The 6,215-nt window shown below is 34.7% G+C and overlaps 1 pseudogene; it reads left to right on the forward strand.

The window, feature by feature from the left end:
* Positions 1-750: 750 nt before the first annotated feature.
* On the forward strand, positions 751-5,765 carry LOC120108796 (annotated as a pseudogene).
* The last annotated feature ends 450 nt before the right edge of the window (positions 5,766-6,215 follow it).

A 6,215-nucleotide genomic window follows, 5' to 3' on the forward strand; every position in this document is an offset into this window, starting at 1 on the left:
ACATCTACTTCTATGCAGCGAATAAATTTTTTTTGCATAAGCCAAAGTTTTATTATATATATATAATAACTAAATAATATATAAATTAAATAGTCACTAACTACTCGAATTATATTAACAGCGATATGAGATAGGTGTGAGATAAGAGGCAAAAAATTAACCCTTTCCCGTTTTTGAAAATAAATTTTTAATCTTAATAATAATAATAATAATAATAATATATTTTCTATATATCTATTGAATTCGTGAATTTTATTTTTTTTTTCTTGAATACTTTCTAAATATCGAATTTTGCATAAATATTCTGCCATAATTAATGTTTATATGCATAGTTTGTAAAATAACTTGTTTTGTTATTATATTTTTTTCTTATTTTTGCATATATATACCTATACCTCTAATATCGTTAAAAAAATTAACAGTTTTAAATTAAAATGGTTAAAATATTTTTAATAGGTAGATGTGTAAAAAAAACATTTATAAGAGATCGCGATGAGGAACAAAAAATAATTTCAAAATTTTATTTTATTTTAATTAAAATAAATATGGTTTTTATTAGTGATATTAGAAGAAAGAAGTATTTTTGCAAAAGAGTATTTTATGAGGTTAAAAATAAATATAAATTTTTTAAAAATATTTGCAATAAATTTAAATTTTTGAGAAGAGTATTGTCAAAAAAATATTATTTATTAATAAATTTCGTTTATAACAATCGATATTCTATGCCCAAAAAAACCCGATAATTGAGTCCTTGATTCGAACTCGTTGGATCTGATTCCAACGTACCACAAGCTTCGATAAAAAAACCAAAAAAAAAAAAAAAAACTACGACAAGCTATGCTCAAGAAAATTCCGTCGTCCCGGAACCATACTCTACCTTCTCCGTTCCCCCGCGGACAACCAGGGTAACAACAGGTCATAGATCGAGAGCAAAGAGGAAGAGAGATGGCCGGCGGCGGGGGGCACGAAGGAAGCACGACATACAGGGGCTACGCCATCCACCGCCCCAAGCGCTGGCACGTCCTCACCGCAAGGGCTTGTGCGCCATCATGTGGTAAGTGATTTCCATCCCCCAACCCTAATCCCTCTCCCCTCCGATCTATCTCCATTTCGCCTTTATCTCATCCATCTATTAATGATTGTATTGTTACAAGCAAAGTATATTTGATGTTTTGGGGATTTTGTTGTTAATGCTATTCCAGTTGAAATGAATCTAATCGAAATCTGCGAAAACAGCCATTCTTGAAACCGATTGAGAAGCGGAGTGGATGTTTTGATCTGCTGTCTTCTTTTTGCTTGTTCTTTTCTGAAGGGACTAAGATGATTCGCTACCTTTTACTTGGGGTAATCTGAAACCGCCATTCCCTAGTCGCAGCTTGATGGCCCCTTGTTTGGTTTAATCGACTTGTTTAGAGAAGAATCTCTGCTAAGCGCCACCAGAAGAGGCAAAACTTTCTCGTGGGATATGGATTCCATAGGATTCACACCTATCATTTTCTTGTTTTTGACTCTGCTGTTAAAGCTTATGTTGATTTTGAGGTAGATGACGTGGGCATCTACAATGAGTGTCCGAGAGGGCTTCGGTAAGGAGGAGTGTCTTAAATTTATTTGTTGAATGATGTAGGAAGAGGTGGGAAAGAACTACAGTAGTGTGGACGAAAATTGTGAAAAAGATGTTCAGAAACATCAAATAGCATTAGAGGTATCCCTAAACATAGGAATGCTTGGTAAACTAGGCTTCATAAAGCCCAAATCAGATAGTTGGGACAAGGCTTGATGGTTATGGTTATGATTACACCATAGCTTCCATCTAATCGAAGCTTTTAAGATTATGCAGGCCACGTGTTTCGGTGCACTGCTTTCTAGCATGACATGCATATTTCCTTGAAATTCTTGTATTGGCCATGTTATGATTTGACATTTAGACATAAATTCATAAGACCGTATTTATATCGATGTTGGTTAACATTAAGAACCCATGATCATAAGATTAATACAGCGAAGATGAGTATTTTAATGTGAATGCTGGAATTTCATATGTTTTGAGAAGACTACAGACTACGATTGGCAAGGAGGGGGTCTCCGGCATAAGGTCGAAGGGTCAAAAAAGGAGGTTATGGAGACCAAATAAGATGTGGATGGTAGCATTAAGAAATTATTTGGAGGGGATTCTAACTTAAAGACTTGTCAGAGAAATAAAATTTCAATTGAGCAATTCTAAACATGTCCTAAATGCAAGATGTCTCGATATCATTGATAAACAACCCATGCATGGTAACAACTTTTTAACTCCCTTTCAACTAGATAAATCCATCACCTTGTCTCCAGCTTATTTCACATTATAGACCAACTATTTTACTCTTCAATTTTTGGGTGTATGGTAGAAGCCCTCTTTGTTATTTGACCCACTCTTTTGGCTGTTAAACGAGAATACAGATTGATGGTTTGACACATTTGGTCCTGAGTAATATATGCAACACAATCATCATCACTTTTTTTAGTATTATTCTGCATTATATTTTATTCTGTGTGATTTAGTTCATCATTTAAATATGAGAGCTTTTATTTTATTCATGTTGTGGTTCAAATACTCTAGTTTGGTAATCTGCTATGCATATCTATTTTGAGCTAACTTCTGTAACAGAGTAAGAAATATCCTTCATATGTAGACTGTTATATGTGTACTCAAGCTTGACAAAGTTCTTTTTTTTTTTAAAAAAAAGTATAGCTCTTTATGCCATTGCCATCACTATGATTGTGTTTTAATATGGAAGAAGTTCAAAAATTTCATGGCAATATTCTACTACTAATGGAGGTGAATACTTGGGGCCGTGATATGGAGGCGCAATAGTCACAACATGATAGTTTTTATTACTCATATAGATGATTTGTGGATGCCAGTGGTACTAGGGAAACTAGCATATTATACATGACAGACTTTTATGTATCAATGATGATAACTCCAATGCTGCGTGTTTTGTTTTTGCAGGTTTTGGGTTTTATACAGGGCTAAGCAAGATGGTCCTGTAGTTTTGGTATGATTCTTTTCTCAGTAATTCCATTCTTGTCTTTTAATTATCTCAAATATTAATGGTTATGTCCCATGCAATCTTTGTAGGGTTGGCGTCATCCTTGGGAGGGGCACGGAGACCACTCTCATGGGCATGACCATGGGCATGAGGTATTTCATTGCAACCGATGCTATGAGAGCTTGTGATGCTTCTGAAGTGCTATAACTATTTCCATGGACAAGTTCGTGGTTTTTGAGCCATTACTAATAAAAATGAGAAATAGCAATTTTTCATTTAAAATATTTGATAGCAGAAATATATGAAGCATTGCTGCATAATCACTGGACTCATGAGTGAATGGTGAACTTATTACTTCCAGATTAATCAAAGAGAAGAACACAAAACGTATGAATTCCTTTTTGCTGAAAAAACATGGAGTGTGTAAAGTTTTATTTGACATAAATTGGGAAGAGTTTGGAAGTATGTACATTTTATTGGAGGGATATACCATATGCACTGTTATTGGCCGGGATTTGTAACTGCATTGTCATGAGGTATTTTGTATACTTATACATGTATGCAATTATAATGCTGAGCATGTAAAATAGCACTAGTACTAGCTCTATATTTTAAGGGATTTTTCCATGTTTACTTAACTAACATGCATGAACTTTTTCAAAATAATGACCTTAGCTAATTAGAGGGAAGTTGCTTGCTTAATAAAATCCTGCAATACAGTTGTCGAAGTCCTAAAATAACACCAGTACTAGCTCTATATTTTCCAGGGTTTTTTCCATTTTTACTTAGTTAAAATGCATGCTAGGCACTTTTTTAAAGTAATGACCTCATCTACTCAGAGCATAGTTGCTTGGTAGTAAGATCCTGTAATGCAGTGTTCAAAGTCCAAAGTGAATATTCAACATGGAATATCAAAAACTTTGACGTGGCAACACTTTAGTACTTCGAGTGGAACTCTGTGGATGTACTCATTCATATGCAACCTGTAGGGTTAGTTGCTATAACCTAAACAAAATAAATAAGACTCATGAAGTAAAGCATTACCTAGTTTCATCAAAAAAAAGTTATATCTAGTCACTTGAGAAAGGTAGAAATGCCAAGAGACACCAAAAGGATGATCGTTTCATGGTGAGGCCATATGAAGCTAGGAATATCATATTATGCATAAAAGCTCGAAGTCTCCTATTATATAACAGGGTCAAGAAACCTGAAGTTTGAATTATCCAAGTCACACTATCTGGAGATTCTGTTAGTAGATTGGAGGCAATTAATGCATCTTGGTATCATGGGACAGCTTGTGTCAGTTGATTTTTTTTTTTTTTAAAGAAAAAATACTTTAGTTGATCTTCAGTCTTCATCTATTTAAAGAGCAGCTAGCTATCCAATTCTTCAGATCTTAGATGCTTCATGATTTTGGGAATCTGACATTGAATGTTGCCTTCCAAACATCAAACTTTCCAATTCTTTAATTTTTTAATTAGAAAAATGTTCCCTATACTTTTATACAAGTGAAAGGTGACAATAACCAGTTCCACAGAGCAAGTGCTCTAAATGTCTCTGCAAGGAAGCCTATACTTGCAAAACATGAAAACCATAGTTTACATAGGTGAGTATTCTGATTTTGGTATGCATATGGCATACCCAGGTGCTTAAACCCTGGCAAGTTAAAAACAGTGGCTTGTAGGATTCTTCCAAAAGACCTAAATTTCTTGATTAGATTCAAAAACAAGTAGATGACCCGTCTGAAGACATTCCTTCTGGTCAGTAACATAAAAGGAGAACCATCACATGGTGAAAATTGAACGATTAAAGGAAAAGGTGGGATTGGCAGTGGAAAATCTTTTGGCGACTCGTTTGCATTTGATTGATTTGGCATCAGAGAAGAAATCAGAAAACATGTTCAAAGGGAAAGATTACTTTCTGAAGTCATGCAGTTCTCAAGATCAGTTAATATGCCAATGTTATATAACAGTCTTTATGGATAATTTAGATGATCAGCTGTGCAGCTAGACAATGTTCCTATGTTTTTTTTTAAAGTTTTGTTACCCTGTCAACCATGTTACTGATATTCATGTAATGTGCATCGTGATTAGGAATGAACCATGTGTATGCATACATGTATAGCACCTAATAGTAATTAAATGGTCTGCATGCTCCGAACACTTGTATGGAGTGCCAGATAGGATTTAGTAATACAATTAAATATCCTGGCATGTATAGAGCATTGTTGGTAGGTAACAAGGACAGCAGATCCTGGTGAAAGCTCTTTATCATTAATTATGCTTAGGAAGTCTAAAGAAAAAAGAATAAAATAGAAAAATTATGTTTCACATCATCTTATTCTGGTAATATGATGCGTATAGGCAGTTTTATTGTTGATATGCCCAATTCTCAGTATCCCATCTAGTTTGTTTCTGATCTTTTTATCCCCTACTTTCTTGGGATACCATTCTCTAATACCTACCTTTTTTTCTTCAGGCATCTCATTAGAAATCCCAAGGGTGTCTGCTGAGAAAGGTTTCGAGCTGTTGCCTGTGTGACTGCAATGCTAGTCAATAAGGTTGATTTGGGACATGAAACTGTTCATTTCATTTTGTTATTACATAAAATTGTGGATTGGAAAACTGAGCCTGTTTATATTTGCTCGATTTAGCTTGTCTAGACTCCTCTTCATATGAAATGGATTATCATGTTCTGTGAAAACCCTATATTTAATACCATTTCTATTTCTGAAAATGTGCTGGCAACTTGGTGTTAATTTGGTGATCTTCTAGTTCTAAATACCTGATGGTTAACCTGTTACTTGTCGTTCTGCCATTGGCACACAAGGGTGAGGTTCTGATCCAGTTTAACTCGTTCCAAATTCAGTATGTTGCATCATATGATCACTCTTAGGCTAAAACTTTTGGTAGCCTGAACCAGCCTCTTTTTAACCTGTTCTATTGTATCTTCATTGTTGCCTGGTTTTGTTGTTTAACAACTAGATTAAATCTCAACCAGCTCTGTGTAACTGCTATCAAAATTTCGGATTGGATTTTATGATAAGAAGAAATATTGAAAGTAGATTTTCCAGGATATAATACACCTTGGTTTTGGTTCTCCATGAAGGCCGATGTCAAGTGATTCAAGTGCCAGCAGGACAAATCTTTGGGCCTCTTTTTAGTACAGAATAAGCTCTCTGGACCA

This window comes from Phoenix dactylifera, unplaced genomic scaffold, assembly GCF_009389715.1.
Source record: "Phoenix dactylifera cultivar Barhee BC4 unplaced genomic scaffold, palm_55x_up_171113_PBpolish2nd_filt_p 001561F, whole genome shotgun sequence".
In the NCBI taxonomy this organism is placed as follows: Eukaryota; Viridiplantae; Streptophyta; class Magnoliopsida; order Arecales; family Arecaceae; genus Phoenix; species Phoenix dactylifera.